This window comes from Meles meles, chromosome 14, assembly GCF_922984935.1.
Source record: "Meles meles chromosome 14, mMelMel3.1 paternal haplotype, whole genome shotgun sequence".
Lineage (NCBI taxonomy): Eukaryota > Metazoa > Chordata > Mammalia > Carnivora > Mustelidae > Meles > Meles meles.
In genome coordinates, this window is record NC_060079.1 from 58,155,315 (window position 1) to 58,173,833 (window position 18,519).

Sequence of the window (18,519 nt, forward strand, 5' to 3'; positions counted from 1 at the left end):
GCGTAGAACAACAGTCTCAGGTGTTTAGTCTTTGAATAATATGTATTTAAATGAATAAATGAAAAAATAATCACTGAAGTAAATGTGCTTATAAATTGATCTCCCAGCATTATAGGATACTTTCTTAAGATAGACATTTAGGACTAGAATTATTAGATTTAAGAATTATTGTTCATAATTATTAAACAATTGAGAATACTTTTGAAAAATACTCAAGATTGAGATATTCCCATTTAGTGATTTTCTTTTTAAAAAATATTTATTTAAGTAATCTCTACCCCTGTCATGGGACCTTAACCCACAACCCCCAGATCATGAGTTGCATGCTCTACTGAGTGAGCCAGCCAGGTGCCCCAATGCTTTTATTTTTCAATGGGCTCAAGGAAAATTAATTGAGCCTCTTATTTATTTATGTATTTATTTATTTTGCTTTTGGAGAACCTAGATAATTCAGGTAACAAAATCAATCTGTCCCTTGACCTAATAAAGCAAGTTTACAAAACTATCTATATATTTTCTTCTTCAATTCTCTTACTATGAGTAATAATTCTCTAGAATGTTCATGTGAAACTTTATTGTTAACATGTCCTGATCTACTGTTATATGCATGTTTTTATTGAAAAGGGGACACCTGGGTGGCTCAGTTGGTTAAGCATCTGCTTTTGGCTCCAGTCATGATCCCGGAGTTGTGGGATTGAGTCCCACATCAGACCCTTGCTCAGTGGAGAACCTGCTTCTCCCTCTCCTTCTGCCTTTCCTCCAGCTTCTTCTCTCTCTCGCTCATTCACACTCTCTCAAATAAATAAATAAAATCTTAAAAAAAAAATGTTGTTAGCATTATGGCAGTACCAGTAGTCAAGATCAAATTTAGAGCTTTTGAAATGCTGGAACATAAGAAAAACTGGAGCAACTTCTCTTGTAAAAATATATTTTTAGAGTGATGAAAATATTATTGGTGTTCTTTCAAAAGCAGAAAATAATATCAGAAATCATGTATTTTAAAACAACATTATTTATCCCAACTTTGGTTAATTTTGTCTTGGTGCTTTGATTCATATAATCTAAATAAATAAATGAATATTTGAAACAAGGACAAGTTTCAAACTATTTGATAGTACATTATTGAAATGCGTGTTAGCACATATCTAGCAACCCATGCCCATCAGTATTCTTTTGCATTGATCTGAAAATTTCTGGAAAAATTCTTAGAGCCTGACTTTTTAAAATAATTTTTTTTAAAGGAATTACTTAATCAAAAAATATGTGACCAACCCTGCTGTAGGTTGGAGGTAATGTGGTTATTTATATAAAACCATAATCCATTAATTCTCTTATGTTCTCAGATTAACTTCTATGGACTATAGCCCAATTTCATATTCTTATTTCCTAATACTTCTGGAAGTATTCAAAATACAGTTCCAGGTTCTCTTGTCACTGAGCAAATTCAAAGAGTTGACTCTGTCTTTCTTTCTTCTCCTTCTCCTCTTCCCCCTCTTTCCTTTGTACACCTATATACATACATGCACACGCTTGAGATATATAAATAGATAGATAGATAGATATATAAAATATCAATATATAATAAATGTCTACTTGGGTATATAATATATTGGATATATATTTGGGTATATAATAAATGTATGATATTTGGGTAGATACCATATTAACACTGGGAACTTCTCAAAGTAACTTAGATAGTAAAAACTTTTCATCTTACTTGATATCACTGATGTGTTAAAATTATTGTTCCTGAGTACTTGCAAATCCTTGACATGAATTTGCCTTTCTGACGAGCATATTACACTGTGCTCTTCTTTCCTTGGTTCTTTAATATGGTGAAAAGTTCTTACTCACCTCTATTCTAGTTGTGCAGATAAGTTGACCCTCTCAAAACCCATTCCAAAGTCCTTTTCAACTGACTTCTTCTTCTATAAAATCTAAGAAAACAAACAACGCTCACAATCCCACCTCCTATCAGCCAGAGTGATGATGATATAACATGATTGTGGGCAAGGAAATAGTGAGGGAAACTCTGAGGGAGGCCCTCCCTCCTTTTCTTGTCAGAGAAAAAGGTAAAGCCATGTAAGGAAGGAAACTTTACTCTTCCCCTTGCACTCGTCTTTCTCTCTGTCTGCAATGCTGAAAGACTTAGCAGCTGTCCTGTGACCATTAGGATGAAAGTTGTATGCTAAAAAAATGACGGAAGACAAAAAGAGCGACATCCTGATTCCTAGGGCTGTGGGATTCTTATTATCTGAGAGACACTCACCCCTCCTTTTAGGCATTGTTTTTTGGGTTGTCTGTTATCTGCAGCCAAGTCTGGTGCTAACTTAGGCCTGAGTCTTGCTAGCACCCCTCCTCTGTACTACATTCGTTCTCTTCTGACGCAGTGTGGGCTCTCGTCTCCTCACCTCCCACACTCTGAGGTGCTGCCAGCCAGAATGACTGATGCTTTTCTAGTCCTACTTCCCACTTGAGGTACACAGTGTCCAAAAAACAGTGGAGTGGCAGGGATCATGGTGAAGGCAAATTTCTTTTTTCTTTTTTTTTATTTTTTAAAAGATTTTATTTATTATTTATTTGACACAGAGAGAGAGAGATCACAAGTAGCAGAGAGGCAGGCAGAGGGGGAGTTGGGAAGTAGGCTCCCTGCTGAGCAGAGAGCCCAATGCAGGGCTCCATCCCAGGACCCTGAGATCATGACCTGAGCCAAAGGCAGAGGCTTAACCCACTGAACCACCCAAGTGCCCCGGTGAAGGCAAATTTCAACTTATTTTACTGTCCTGTGATGTCTTTTATTTGTTTCTTTTGAAGTCTCTTCACTGGAGAGAAATGTTCACTCTCCACTGCCTCTGCCTCAGCTGATGCCTCTCCCTAGAAATATGAGCATATTTTCACCTAGAAGTAAAATCAACTGTTTCATGTTAACTACAGATCTCTCTTTCTCTCTCTAGTAAAAATACTCATGATGTAATAGCAGAGGGGTGAGTTTGCTGTTTAGGGCCATGATTGTATTTTAGAAGAGCAGGATGATGTGGGATTTGATAAATTTGCATGATGCAAAGGCAGGCCTGTAACTGAGTTTGGACAGGAAGCTAAAGAGAGTGAGGAACATCAGGGGTTACACAGAGGATGGATAGAGAAAAGAAAGGGCCAGCTGAGGAAGGTAAGGCCAGAGAAATGGTTTAGACTGGAGTCCTACATTGAATAAAATGATCTGTGAGGGGAAAAAAAAAAATCACAGCCATTAGGTTAGCTTAAAGGGCTTTAAAATCTGAATCCAGTATTTAGTTTGAATGGATGCTTTGCTTGAATGGAAAACCTTTTATAGGTCTTCCTCTCTTTATATGTCAGTGAAATCTGTTATTTTCCTAAATGGTTTTGGGAGAGAAACTATAGGAAAGGCTTACCTGTCACCTTTGGTTCAACAACATGCCAGATGTTGGAAAAGCAGAAGGCTCTCCAGGATTCAACTGAAACTGCTTCTTAGAAAGGTCGCTATTCTAAGGCTTCCCGAAAAATCACCAGAATCTCATGGAATGGACTTCGAGGCAATGATATGTGCTTTATTTAAAAATTTTTCTTAAGGTTTTCATTTAGTTAGTTGTCAGAGAGTCTGAGAGAGAGAGAGAGAGAGAGAGAGCACGCACAAGCAGGAGGAGCAGCAGGCAGAGGGAGAGAGCCGCGCTGAGAAAGGAACATGATGTGGGACTCGATCCCAGGACCTTGGGATCATGACTTGAGCGGAGGCAGACGGTTAATGGACTAAGCCACCCAGGTGCTCCTATATGTGCTTTAAAGAGCCTTGTGAACGCTGGTGGCACGGAGTTAACCATTCAGAAAAATGGTTAAATGATAGTAACAGAAGGGTCTCTCCTAACAGGTATTAAGTTTTGCTCAAATATTCTTTCATATTTGAGAAATTTTGGGGAGAGAATTTTTATTTTTCCCTAAAACTTTTTGCTTTTTTTCCAACATGGAAGCTAATGATCAGAAGAACTATGTCTGTTTTCAGGCAGAGCTATAGAACAGGTCTCAATAAGTCATATCTAGTCATATAATAAGTCTGGATAAATACTTAATTTAGAAATAGATTTTAAAGATACAAAATTGGGAGAGTATAAAATTAATAAGAAGTTAGGACTTCTTTTGTTCCAGAGACTGTTAAAAGATAATATTTTATTTAAAAATAATTCTGTTTAAGCCCTAGACTGTCCATTTCTATAGATGCATTCAGATCCTTTGAGGAAGCAACATAAAACTTTCTGCAGAATCCTATTGACAGATTGGATGAAAAATGTCATTTGTCACTTTTTTTTTTTTAAAGATTGTTTGTCCAAACCTCATTTGTGGTAGAGTTTTTGTTTCACTCTTCACATTTATTTTGGTGCTAAAATACAATGGTATTTCTAATGAATTTGGACTACATTATGAAAGAAATTTTAAGCAAGGAAAAGTAATTATAAGTAATTACAACTAACTAAAACTTGGAAATAATATGTTTTAATCACCTTGATTTAGAGCCAGTCCATTCTGAAATGCTATTTTAATTGCTTTTATCACATTTTCTCAGGCTTATTACTAGGAAAGCTATATATATATATTATATATATACAATATATATATAAAAGACACACACACATATATATATGTGTGTCTTAATATGGACTACTTTGTATGCAACTATTTTCTTGACAAATACTGATTTTTTTTTCGATATGATTCACTGCAGTCCTCTTCTTTGCCATTTTTCCTAATATACTTGATTATCCAAAGACCGTTTTTCCTCAAAAGTGATAAACGCTGTCAGACAAAAACTTCTTCAAGTGAACTTTACGCTCTCTACTTTTGAAGTAGGAATCAGTTACATTGTCAAATTGGTTTCAAAATCTAAGAGAGATGATGGGTTATATTGATGTAAATATCTTGTCTACTATTTCTACTATAGCTTTTATAAAAATGTCACTGTTAGGGAAACAGGGTAAAGTATATACCACATCTCTTTGCGATCAATCGATCTATCAGTTTATCTATTTTGCAACTTCATGTGAATCTACAATTATTTTGAAAATTTCAGTTGAAATAAAATCCAAGATAAATGCTTCCAGGCAAGACAGGTTGGCTTTGGAAATGCAGGCAATGGGGATGCTTCATGTAAAATACAATCGGGATTATTAATTAGCTCACATGTTCCAATATGAAGTGCCTTTTTCCTATGTAAAGATAATCCTTTCCACTTAACTTTTGATTTACCTCTTCTTTGGTGATAGGATCTTCCTTCTTTGAGTAAATCCTGTTTTACTGTGTGTTCACTTTTTCCTTTTTGAATATTATGGTGACATTACTTAATTGTTCCTGAAATTTGTAGTTTTACTACAACTTCCAGCTTCTAATTTCTCATTTTGAGAGTCTATTCACCTTTGAGTGGAAGAACTCAGTTCTGGAGAATGTTGCCAAGGTTTGATTATTCAGCTTATGTTGTCCTCCTGGACCTAGAGATTAGTTCAGTAGTAGATTCGTGATAGTCACAGATCCAATCAAATTCCAGAGAATGTTTTGGGAATTCAAGGTCTCTGTGATATGCAAATGTGAAACCTACATATCTTTCATTAGTATAATCAGCCAGCCAGGGATAGACTTCCTGTACAGAGATGAGCAGACTCAAGAGAGAGGTAAAGGAATGGAGACCTGATAAAAAATTACCTAAAGACCCTACTATCTCTGGATTTTTTCAAATGCATGAGACAAACGTACAAAAGCTAAACAATCAACCAACCAAGCAAAAACTCTAACCCTTTATTGTTGCAACATAATGAGTCTTACTGAACTTGACTGATCCTAACCTCAGCAGTAGAAAATTGGGTGTTGTGAGTAAAAATGTGGAACTGGCTGAACCAAGGAAGGAGTAAAGAGAGAATTGCTCTGTCTTATGCTGGAGAGTTGGTTTTCTATCTGTAGTTAAAAAGGACTTTTCCAAACCATGGCCTGCTGGGCTTTGGGATATGGATCATGTAAGAAAGGTCAGAATGCTGAAGTGTGTAGAAGCCTTTTGATGTTCAGTAATGTCCTATGACAATGAGATCTGCTTCTGAAAGTAGGCCTCTGAAGGTTGAAAGGTGAGAAAATAGGTTTTGTTCAGGAGGATCTTCTGCCTGTAGATTGTTATCAAAAATGACTTAGAATCCAGTTATCTGGTTTCTCATAGAGTTGAAATATCTAATTTATGGCCCCAAGCTGAGGTTAATATAAACAAAAAGAAGGAGAGGACTTAGCAAGAGATAAATTTAGGGTATAGAAGGGAACTGATTTTCCAATCTTCTTCCTGGTTCCTCTGTTGAGGCTTCACATCTGTCAAAATGTAAAGGTCCTGTTTTGGTGAAATACCTGGGAATTAGCCATGGGGGTCAAGGAAGACATTATATTTTCCTGTCAGTCATATGATTTGGGGTGGGAACTATTAAACTGAGGATTAGGAGTATGGTAGAAACAAATGCTGGCCTAGTAAGAAACAGAAATTTCTAGGCCCAGGTCTGGGTCTAGCAGTTCTTACTAGATGACATCTATGGCTTTAACTATTAGCCCCTGATATGTGCTAGAAACAAACAGATAAGAATATTTCTTAATTTCCAAAACAGCAGTATTTCCCCATAAAACCTAACCAAACCTAGCTAAAAATAGGCCATTATCTGCTCAACTCTTGACCCCAAATTCACACTATCAGAAAGTAATCAGGTCAGATACCACAGCCATACCATTGTCTGATGTTGCAGTGGGATGGGGTATGAACAAGGAAATTGATCCAGAAAGTTGTCCTAGGAACTGTTCCATTTAGAAATGGCTAGAGAGCACTGTTCATTTCAATTCCTCTTTTTCTCAAGTGGGAGGTTTTTTTGTAATTATCATGTTTCCCTTCACCAATAAATGTTAGATACTGTGTGGTAGATAACTTCTCAATTTTAGCTACTAGTGGTGTTCTTGGAGAAGACTATACCTGAGTTTGTCCTAGATACAGTACCTGGAAAGGGTTTTGAATTTACTCCATTGGGGTAGGGAGGGAATATATTTCACTTAGGTACAGGCATTTTTGGAAGTGTGTATCTGGGATGAAAGGTATGTTTGGATGTTGGATATTGTAAGCAAAAGTGTATACTAGAGTGGAATCAGCTTTCAGTTTACTCCCTGGGTCTAATGCCAACTTTCCCCTCACCTCACTAACAATCTCTAATTAGGCAAATCATGAGGCTCTAGGGAAGTTGACCCCACTACTCACTCTAGTAACTTCTTCTTATCAGAGAAGCAGAAACTTTTATCAAACCATTTCTGAAGCTAACTCTACTTCTGGATCATTTTGCTTAAAGGGTCAGTAAATTCCCTTTGTTGTTCAAGAAATTCAAGTTGGATATCAGAAAAACATGTTCAAAGTTCAAATCCCTTTCTGGAAAGAAAAGAAAAGAAACAAACCTCCCTTTGTGTCTATCTTCTTCTAGCTATTATTTCATTATTTTTCTTTTTATCACTACAATAGTCGAAAATGGAGTATTTGCTTGGTCTCTACAATTCCTCTTCTCTCATTTACTTGACAACCCCCTGGTTTCTGTTATCCATCCTCATCGTTGTACAGAAACAGCTATTCTCAAGGACATAAGTGGTTTGCCATAGTCAAATCAGTGGACCTACTTCAGTTCTTAACTTATTCGGTCTCCCTCCATAGGTGTCATTTGATACCGACTTCCTTTCTTCTTCCTAGAGTCCCTCTCTCATTACTTATGTTTTTTAATATAACTTTCAAAGAGCTTCTGCTCAATCCTTTTGCTTCCTCTTCTTCTGCCTGTATTTTCCAGAGTGTCATTGGTGCTATTTCCCATTCCCTTGACTTTTAAGCAAGTCACACCTTAAACTGTATATCTTTATGTAAATTGTAAACATTTTCCTAGTTTTGTGAAAATCCCCAGAACTCCTCTCTCCTCAAATCTTCTTGTTTCTGACCTAAACTCTTGCCTCTGTGACTTGAAACTTAATATTAATTTTAATATCTGAGTACTCTGAATTCAATATTCTTATGTGTGTTTGCTTTATCTGAATTTCAGCACAGTCATATGAATTTATGCTTGGGTTATCACTTGTTAGGAATTCTCTGTCCCATCTAGGACCTGGTATTAGTCAAGGTCCAGAGAAACAGAACCATAAGGATATATAAAAATACATAGAAAGAGATTTGTTATGAGGGATTGGCTTGCACGAGCCAGTGAGCCAATTATGGAGGCTAAGAAGTCCTACAATCTTCCATCTGCAAGCTGCAGGTCCAGGAAAGCCTATGGTATAGCCTCAGTCCAAACCTGAAGGCTTGAGAACCAGAGAGGTCAATGGTGAGAGCCACAGTCTGAGTCCAAAGACCTGACAACCAGGAGTGAAAATATATATCCCAGCTCAAGCAGAAAACAAATTAGTCCTACCTCTGCTTTTTTGTTTTATTCAGGCTCTTAACAGATTGAATGATGTCCATCTCTACTGGTGAGGGTGATCTTCTTTACTCAGTCCACTGATTCAATTGCTAATCTCTTCTGGAAGAGGGTGGAAACACCCTCACAGACACACCCAGAAATAATGTTTTATTTGCTGTCTGAGTATCTCTAAGTCCTTTATGTGTCAGTTGGACACATAAAACTAATCATCACAGGTCTATAGAACATAATACCTACTTCATCTTCCCTCCGCTCCAAGATAAGGGAAAAAGGGAGGAATTGTACATAGATTAAATTTCCTTCTTACCACCTCCTGTACATCAGTTAAAGCTGTGTTGCATCATCAGTTAAATACTAGAAGGCTACTGGAAACCAAGAGAAGGATAGAAAGGAGGCTACGTAATTGCAGGCAATTTTTTTATGTTGAAGATGTCTGCATCTTCAACAATGATATTGGTTTGTTAAGAGGTAACAAAGATAAAAAATAAAGTTAAAAACTGAGGGAAGAGGTGGTAGAAACCCCTGTTGGTCAAGTAGAACCTAATTAGATGGATGGAATAGGGCTCTGGTTCTTTAGAACCGGTACACTTAGGGTGGGCCTGGGGGAAAATGGAGAACTCCAGCATATATAAGAGGTCTATGTAGGAGTGTTAATGATAGATAGCTGGTTCCTTCATTGTGTTACTTTCTGAAATTTTCCCTCTGAAAATATTTTCTAAAATGTAAAGGAATTTGTTATTCTTCAGACTTTGCAGGTAGATGTTGCTGACAAAGAATGTAGGGCTTGGATCTTGGGGTAGGAACTCTAGGCAGGTAATAATTATTTGAAATCATTGTTCATTGAGAAAGAGCTGCCTAAGACAAGAAAATTGTTTTCAAGGGGCTCTCTATGTCCAAAGAAACTAGAAAGAGTAATTTTAGTCATACCATCTCATCAGGAAAGGAAACTGTGGTTTATTTCTAGTGATTTATTTTCTAGTCTTTTCTTCCTAAGCTCGTCTCTTAAATTATGGCATTCTCCAGATGTCCATCCTCGACCCACTGTTCTTATGCTATGAACTCTTCCAGAGTGATCTCATTTCCTCTCATGATTTCAGTTCCTGGTGACTTCAATCCTCTATCTTTATCCTTGACATTTTCCCACAGATTCATACTTCTATCCATCTGTCTACTCAATGTCTCCCATAATGTCGTCTTAAAGTCTCAAACTCAACTTTTTAAAAACGGTAATTACTCCCACCACCACAAATCTGCTCTTCTCCCATCTGCCTAACTCCTTTATTATTATTATTTCTCCATTCTTTCTTGTGTTTGGAGGTACTGACAACACCTCATTTACCCAAGCTAAAAATCATCCTCAGTGACATTTTCTTCTCCTTGTCCTAATATCCAATAAATTGTCATGAATTTAAACTTCTGTTTTTCTACTCTCTCCCCTACTTTCCATCATCCATTAACCTTGCTTTAATTCAGGCCACTATCCTCTTTTATCCTAAATTATTGGAGCAACTTCTTAATTGGTCTGTGACGGTCAGAATTTTCATTGTAAACAATAGAAAATGACTTTGGCTAGCTCAAGCAGAGGAGAATATTTCACACAGGTTTGGGAATATTTAGAGAATCAACAGGATTGTTGGAAAACCAGATTCAGAAATGTGTGGAAACCAATGGAGTCTTGTCAGTGGGGCCACAGCCAATGTGACGTGTTATAACAATCTGTTTAGGATATTACTGCTAGAACTGGCCTTGCTTTAAAAAGTACCATTATCACCTCTGGCCCCTAAATACTATTTCTGAATGCCACAGCTAACTGTCCTTTCACATTATTCACTCCATATTCGAAGTCCTGAGTGCAAGTGTCAAACTAGCCAATCCTAAACATGCCCATGCTTTAGGTACTGGAAGATGGAGAGAAAAAAAAAAATCTGTCTTCATTCCATTGCTCTGCTAGGAAGTGAGTCCTGCTGGCCTCAAGCTTCACTCAATAGGGAAATTCTTTTAAACTGGAAATACTGAAAAATTGGGTGGCAAGAATAATAGTAACAAAAAGAAACATCCAATAAGTGGACCTCCCTAATCAATCTTCTTCCTGCAAACCAGGGGAAGAGAGGAGACAGGTACCTATAAGGAAGTTGCTGCAGAGACCCAGGCAGGAAATGACGGGCTTTTGAAGTAAAATTGTGACAATGAAGTGTGGAGAAATGGGTAGATCTGAGGGTCATATACGATTTGTGATTTACAGACCTGTGGGATGTGAGAGAAAAATTAAGTTTGGCATTGAGATTTCTTTCTCAAGCAGTTAGGAAGGAACAAGTGATTCCTTTAATTTTGGGTATATTTAATTTGAGGGCTTATGGGAGAATGAATGAAGATGTCATTTAAGGGATTGGTTCTAAGTTTGGGGTTCAGAGGACAGAGCAACATTGGAGAAGTGGTTTTTTTTTTTTGAGCCATTAACATAAAATTGATTATTAAGGTGGTGGGAGCTATGTTGTCACCCAGGGGTGGTATACAGAGTGAGAATGCCCAATTCAGTGGCAGCTGACACATATCGGTTCTGCCACCCAGCATGCCTCTTTGTGGGGCAGCCACCCAGAGACTTTTGGGCCATATCACCTCAATTCTTCCAGATGTAGCACTTGGCTCATTGCTTTTCTTTTGTTCACATTAATCCTGCCAAACTCTTGGTGATTTCAATATGCCTCTACTGAGTGTATTTCCATCACCCTGGTTTCTCAAATCCTTGACCTCCTCATTTTCAAAGATTTTTGTCTTTCACCCTCCATCAGCCACTGACTTTTTATTTTCAGACCCTGGGTTGGTGTTTTTCAATGATGACCTTGTAGCAGATTGTAAAATTAATGAAATTGTCATAGGGAGAATTTTTTTAAAAAGATTTTATTTATTTATTTGAGAGAGAGAGAAAAAAAACACAAGCAGGTAGAGGGGCAGAGGGAGAGGGAGAAGCAGACTCCCCGCTGAGCAAGGAGCCTGACAAGGGGCACAATCTCAGGCCTGCAGGATCATGACCTGAGCTGAAGACAGATAATTAATGGACTGAGCCACTCAGGCACCCATAGGGACTATTTCTTTTAAATTGAAATTTCTTTAAAAATTTTTTCTAAATTAAAAATATCAGCACACTTAGTATATGCTTAGTGTCTGAACCTGGTTATACAATGATCTAACCTAATTGTATACAAGATTTACAATTGTTTACATACTGCAAAATGAGAAAAGGCAGACTAAAAACAAGATGGTAAGATTGGGTGGGATTATTTTGTATTTCTTAGTGAATTAAAAATGTATGGCTTCAGAAAGGACAAGGATAAGAGTGATGTCTTTGAGTAGGGAAGGGAAAATGGAATCCAATACTCAAAATATTATATCTACTATTACTGCATAATTAATTTTCTTTGTTTACAAGACTATTATCACCTGCAGATAAAGATGTAAAAAAATTTGCATGAAAAAAAGAATAACGACCCCATATGACCATACATCCTACTCCCAACTTCTTCGATTCTGTTTCATTTTACAGAAAATTTTCTGTACTCACTACTTCCTTTCTCTTTTTCCTTGAAGCTTATTATGACCACTGCAGTCAGATTCTTATTTTTACTGCTTTACCACAACTGCTCTTTTAAAGTTACAAACATTTCTATTTTCTAAACACAATGAGCATTTGATGTAACAATTCATAAACAATGTTTGACAGAGTTGATCATTGTCTCCTTTATGAAACCCTTTTTTTACTTCACCCGGATTCCTTAATAGTCTCTCTTCTCTCTTCTCACATTGCAATAGTATCTCACTCTGTAACATTTTCAAGTGTTAACCACTTCCTCCAGCTGGACACAGTCACTACCTGTGGCTTCAGCGAGGCCTCTGAACTCTTCCGGTTTATTTTTCCCCTCTTTGGAGACTACACAGTTTTCTTTACAAGCTTCTCTTATTATTATCCCCCAAATCCTCCAATATGAATGTTTCTTCAGGGATCCCTTCTTAGATCTCCATTCTTTATTTATTCAATAAATATAGAGTACAGGTTTATTATGGATAGATGTTCTCATAGGTGTTAGGATGTAGCAGTGAACCAAATAAGCAGAATTTGCTTTCGTGAAGTAAGACCTGCTGGGAGACAGCAGAAAATAAGCACTTAAGTAAAAACATGGAGGTAGGGGCACCTGGGTGGCTCACTGGGTTAAGCCGCTGCCTTCGGCTCAGGTCATGATCTCAGGGTCCTGGGATCGAGTTCCGCATCGGGCTCTCTGCTCAGCAGTGAGCCTGCTTCCCTCTCTCTCTCTCTGCCTGCCTCTCTGTCTACTTGTGATCTCTCTCTGTCAAATAAATAAATAAAATCTTTAAAAAAAAAACAAAAAAAAAACAAAACCATGGAGGTAAGTGAGATGAAGGAAAATAGAGCATAGTGAGGCTGTGCAAAGTTACTCAGTGGAGAGGCAATATTTATGTAGGGGTCAGGAGTCCTTGCTTCAGCAGCACATGTACTAAAAAAGTACGGGTCAGGAAGGGTCCTTAAAGAAGTAAGGGAAGTTACAGGTTATAACTTGGAGGTGGACATTTCAGGAAGATGAAACAGCAATACACAAAGAATGTCAAGTAGGAGGATGCCCCATATGTACAAGAAAAAGCAAGAAGGCCAGTGTGTCTGGAGTGGGAAGTTGGTGAGAAGACAATGGGAGGGTATGGAGTCAGTGAGGAAAGTAAGGACCATAGCAAGGAAAGCTTTGGCAACCATGAGAAAAACTTCAGATTTTATTCTGAGTGAGATGAAAAACCACAAGAGAATTTCAATCAACAAGAATCTACATCCTGAGGTTCAACTTTGCTAAGAGAAGACTGAATGACTTTAGTGAAGGTTGAGGGGGGGGTTGCAAGTTGAATCATAAAGATCAATTAAGAAGTTATTGAAATGAGTCATCTGAGAAGTGATGACAGTTTGCACTAGGGTCGTGGTGGGAGAGATGATGAGCCCTGGTAAAATTTTGGATCTAGTTCAATGACAGAATTGACAGGATTTCTTGAAGTTTTGGATATGAAGCTTGAGAAAATGAAGAAGTCAAGGATAACTAAGTTTTTGGGCTGAGCAACTGGTAGAGTGGAGTTGCCATTAAACAAGGTGGAGACTACTAGGGGAGAAACACAATGGGGGAAGGTGCTAGGGTAATCAAGCTTTGGCTTTATTTTTAAATAAAAATATTATTTTATTTTGGTTTCATTTTACACTTGACCTACCTGTTGGAATTGAAGTGTATATGTCAAGTAAGCAGGTGGGTTATGATTCTGGAGTTTAAGGGTTAAATCCTCGCTTGAAAAATACATTTTGTGTTGTCAGATCATAATTGAAGTCATGGAACTAGAGAGTCAGAAATCACCTAGGATGAGAGGGTTAGATACAGAATTAAAAAGTCAAAGCCCCTATTCTTGTAAATACTTCTTCCAGCAGGGTGGCCCCAATTAGCCAGTAATCTTTACTGTCATTTCATTCCTGTCGCTGTCTTGAGCCTCAGCCATGCCAAGACCATTAACTGCAAAATCAGAGTGGAGTCTTCAAAGGGCTCTGACACTGAGTAGACATTGGAGCTAAAACTAATGCAGTATCAGGAGCTTTCTGTAGTTCAGAAGGAAATGAAATAAATTTGGCTGCAAAGAATAAGAGGTTGCCTTTTAAAATAGAGAGCTGAACTTTGTCATGGATCTTTGCCAAATCCATTCAGAGGCTGCCTTGCTAAGAAGGGAGAGGAGGATGAGTATTATCAACAATGCAAGGTCATGTTGAGGAGTCGCTGGTGCATCGACCCTTTTTGTGATAATGCTTGCAGGATTGTCAGTCTCAGCTAGACTTCTGGTGGAGGAGCATGTCCAGTTGCCTGGTGGATTTTTCATTATATCAAAAGAGAATCACTTGAGGAATGTGTGGGAATTGGAGCCTGGAATTATGTAGTTTTGGTCGTCTCCATTTTGGCTTGCGGTAACATTAAATCTTTCCCCTTCACTGTTGCTCCTGTGTTGCCCTTGGCTAACACTCCTGAATTCATGTGCCTTCTGGGTTCTGGCAGGTGGTGCGAGGGGCAAGTTTCTGTGTCAGCGGTGTGAGTGCAAGCATGTCTATTGGCCTGAATATCAAGGAGATACCAGCTAAAAAAGTCACACTTATTGCCTCAGAGTTTGAAGTCAAATCTCTACCCATCATCTTCTGAAATGCCTGTAATGGCCCATGTGTATTTGGGAAAAAGGATCTGTTTTTATAAATTTAAAGAAGTGACAAACACAGCAAACAGTAAAAACTGAGGCTCTTGAAGGAAGACATAGGTCACGTAGAGAGATCTTCTGAAATATATAATGGACCGCTAAATCAACCATCCACATGTGGAGAATGTTCTTCAGTTTGCTAAACCATCCAGTGAGTGGGCTGTGAAGCATTATTGTATTCCTGAAGGGTTTTAGTTTGAAGGCCAGATACAAATGGAGCTAAGGAATTAATTGAAAGGTTATTGAGAGTCTCGGAATCACTGGGAAGGCAGAACAAAGAGGTTTGCGTTTGATACGAGATCCACAACTTAAGACACATTAGGAGAAAATACAATTGTATCTACTGATAAGAGCAGTACCTTGATGTGCATCCCACCTACATTGTTCCTGGGGATCCCCTGGTTCTGCCATCCCCAAGAAACAGACACTGATGTTGCCACCGCTGGCATAGTTTCAGCTGTTCCTTCTTTTCTTTTATTTATTTATTTATTTATTTATTTATTTATTTATTTATTTGACAGAGAGAGATCACAAGTAGATAGAGAGGCAGGCAGAGAGAGAGAGAGGGAAGCAGGCTCCCTGCTGAGCAGAGAGCCCGACGCGGGACTCGATCCCAGGACCCTGAGATCATGACCTGAGCCGAAGGCAGCGGCTCAACCCACTGAGCCACCCAGGCGCCCCTGTTCCTTCTTTTCATTGTTAATTTCTGGTTTATAATACATGGTGGGTACATCTGAATGGCTCAGCATAGGAGATGGGCCCATCACTAGCAGCAAGAACAGCTGGGTTGGTTGTGTATCTGGCATCTTCTGCTTCTACTGTAGGATATACCTCCCATCAAGATTGATAAGATAAAAAATTTCCTAAATGTAAAGAAGAAGGTCAGATGCTGGGCAGCCAAAAAAGTGACATATGTCTATATTAGTATATACCCTTTGGCTGCTTAAAATCAACATATCCTTCCTTCTAAACTTACACTTTGAGAAGAGAAAATTGCTTGCATGTAACATAATAAATTACTCCATATAAAACCCAGGCTGTACCTACTGCTTTCCAAAACAGAAACCACACAAATCTTATCAGTTACTACATCTAGGTCAGGCCACAGTTCTGGGTAATATCCATTCCTCCCTTTGCTTTGCCATGACCCCAACCAGAGATTCCACCATTTCCCATAAAATCATGGGGGAAAGGGAATAAAAAGAGTGGGGAAACTAGTAGAAGTATAAAAGTATGTATGTGACACAGAGAGGAAGTCCTTTTTAAAATTTTTTTATTCATTTAATTTTAAGTAATCTCTGTACCCAGCATGGGGCTTGAACTCGTGATCCTGAGATCAAGAGTCATGTGCTCTTCAGACTGAGGAAGCCAGGGACCCTGGGAAGTCTTCTTTCTAATTCACAGAAGAGGGCTCCCAGACCCCACCTCTCCTTTCTTTTTTCTCTCTCATCCTGCTCTGTATGGCAGAAGACAGTCACTATCTCATTGATAAAAGCTTCTCAACCCTCACAACAATTTCTCCATTTCCTATCTCCACAGCCATCATCTTGGATCAAGATGTTGGCGTCCAATAGGCTCTGTAAACATTCTTCTCTTGTCCCTCCTTATCTCCCTACCACATTGTTTCCATGAGAGCTAGTTATCTCTAAAACAGTGCATCCGATTGTGTTACTGCCTTGCTTCCAGGAACTTGTAATGATTCTTTGGAAAGAGTCCACGGCCTTCAGCAGGGCCTGGCAGGTTTTCCCGCATGCAACCTCTGTTCTTCTCCAGCCTCAACCCTGTGTCTCCCTCTCTTTCTCATGAACACTCCTCTCTCCGTTTCTCAGAAACCTCAGTCCTTCCAGCCACAGGAACTGACAATGATGTTCTCTTTGCTTGGGATGTTCTTGCCAACACCTTCTCATCCTTCAGCTCCTGGGATTTCCCGTCCATTTCAAATCTTCATGTCTCTGTCCCATATTCCCTCATACCACTTACTGTCACAAATATTATTCCTGTTATGATCTGCTAAATACCTTGCCCTGGGAAACCTAAGGTCCGTGAGGAAAGGGGCTGCATCAGCCTAGGTCCTCAGTGCCTGGGCGACTTCCAGCCAGGCATGTGGTCAGGGCCCACAGCAGGTGACTGCTGACCAAATGGGTAAATGAAGAATGTCCTGCATTGGTAATTACTAGGCGAGGCATTATATATGGCTGCTTCCCAGGTTCTGTTTTCTCATGCTCAAACTCAATTATTTAATCCCCTGATTTCCCAGGTAATTAGCTTTGGATGGGAAGGCATTAAAAGAAGAATTTTGTTCACTTATCAGGCTCTTTTTTTTTTTTTTTTTTTTTTTTTTTTTTGCCGTGGAGAGGTGTGACAGCTTTACAACAGACCACATCTCATTTGTTTCCTAGCCTTCAACTCTGGCCAGAATATTTCTCGAAATTTTGATTCTCTGCACCTAGACTTCGTTGTTTTACCAGACTCCATTTCTTCTTGCACCTGACTTTCTTTTTCTTACAGAACCAATTCTGTTTCCTTTGTATAAACCTCTCCTATTAAAAAATTTGACTTTCAGATGCACGATGTCCTAGGATGTGTATATTGGAATGACCAGAAATAACTCAGTGACATATTCTTCTTGCTTATTTCATACATATTTCCAACTCATGACTCATTGGTTTAAGGAAGACAAATGTGAACTAAGAGCAAAACAGAGGCCTTGATGTACTTGTGCCTGAGAGGAAGATGAATCACTGGGCTGCTGGCAAAGTGTCCCGCTCGGGGTTGCCTGCCTCGTGGGCGTGAATGACCCCCACTGTTCCCTGTCCTGGCCCCACGCACAAACTCACATGCAACCTCACACAAACACACGTCCCCGACACCACACACGTCTTACTTTAGAAGCCCCGTGGGACTATTTTAGGCTGGAAGGCATGCGTATGATGAAGAAAGTGACTGTCTTGGAGGCTATAACTTGATATATTAACACGTCAGAGGGACCCAAAGTGTTAGCAGTGGCATTTTCATTCTCGGTTTTCAAAGAATTTTATTTTCCTCTCTCCTTCCACCATCTGTTTTTCTTACTGTAGCAAATGTCATTTCCTATGGAGTTTAATAGGATATGAAATGGGATTGTTTTACAGTGAATTTTGATGTAGTTTCATGATTTTCTTGAGAGTGGTTTTACTCCCTCCCTTCTTCCCATCCCCTCCCCCTTCCTCCTGTCCCCTCCCTGTTCCCCGTTCCCATCCCTCCCCTCCCTCTTCCTTCTTTCTCTTCTTCCTTCATTTTACTCAGAAAAATTAAGCTAGTTTTGACATTATATTAATCATGTCAAGTTGAAAATAACCACACTAAGTTTGCTTCTAAATTCTGGACTGAAATCCGTGATAATATGAAGTTCTTAACTGTGTCGACTTTTATTTTATTTTGTTGCTGTAACACACAGGAATTCTCAAAATGGCATTAAACCGTTAAGTAGTAAATTTCCATTGAGGAGCCAAGGATTCTAACTTCCGCTGGTGTGTGTAGAAGGTGTCATGCCGAGTGCAGAGTCGCAAGAGGGGTGACCAGGAGAGTGCAGGAAGCCATGGTGAGAGGATGCTCTGAGAGATCACTTCTTTGTGATAAGCAGTGTTGAAACTTGACATATATGGATTCATTTAATTGTCACCACAACTACATGCTGGAGGTGTTACTGCTTTTTCCAATTTACACACGAGAAAACAGAGGCATAGAAATACTAAGGACACACAGCCGCTAATAGGCAGAGGTAAGTGTCCACACATAAAAGGAT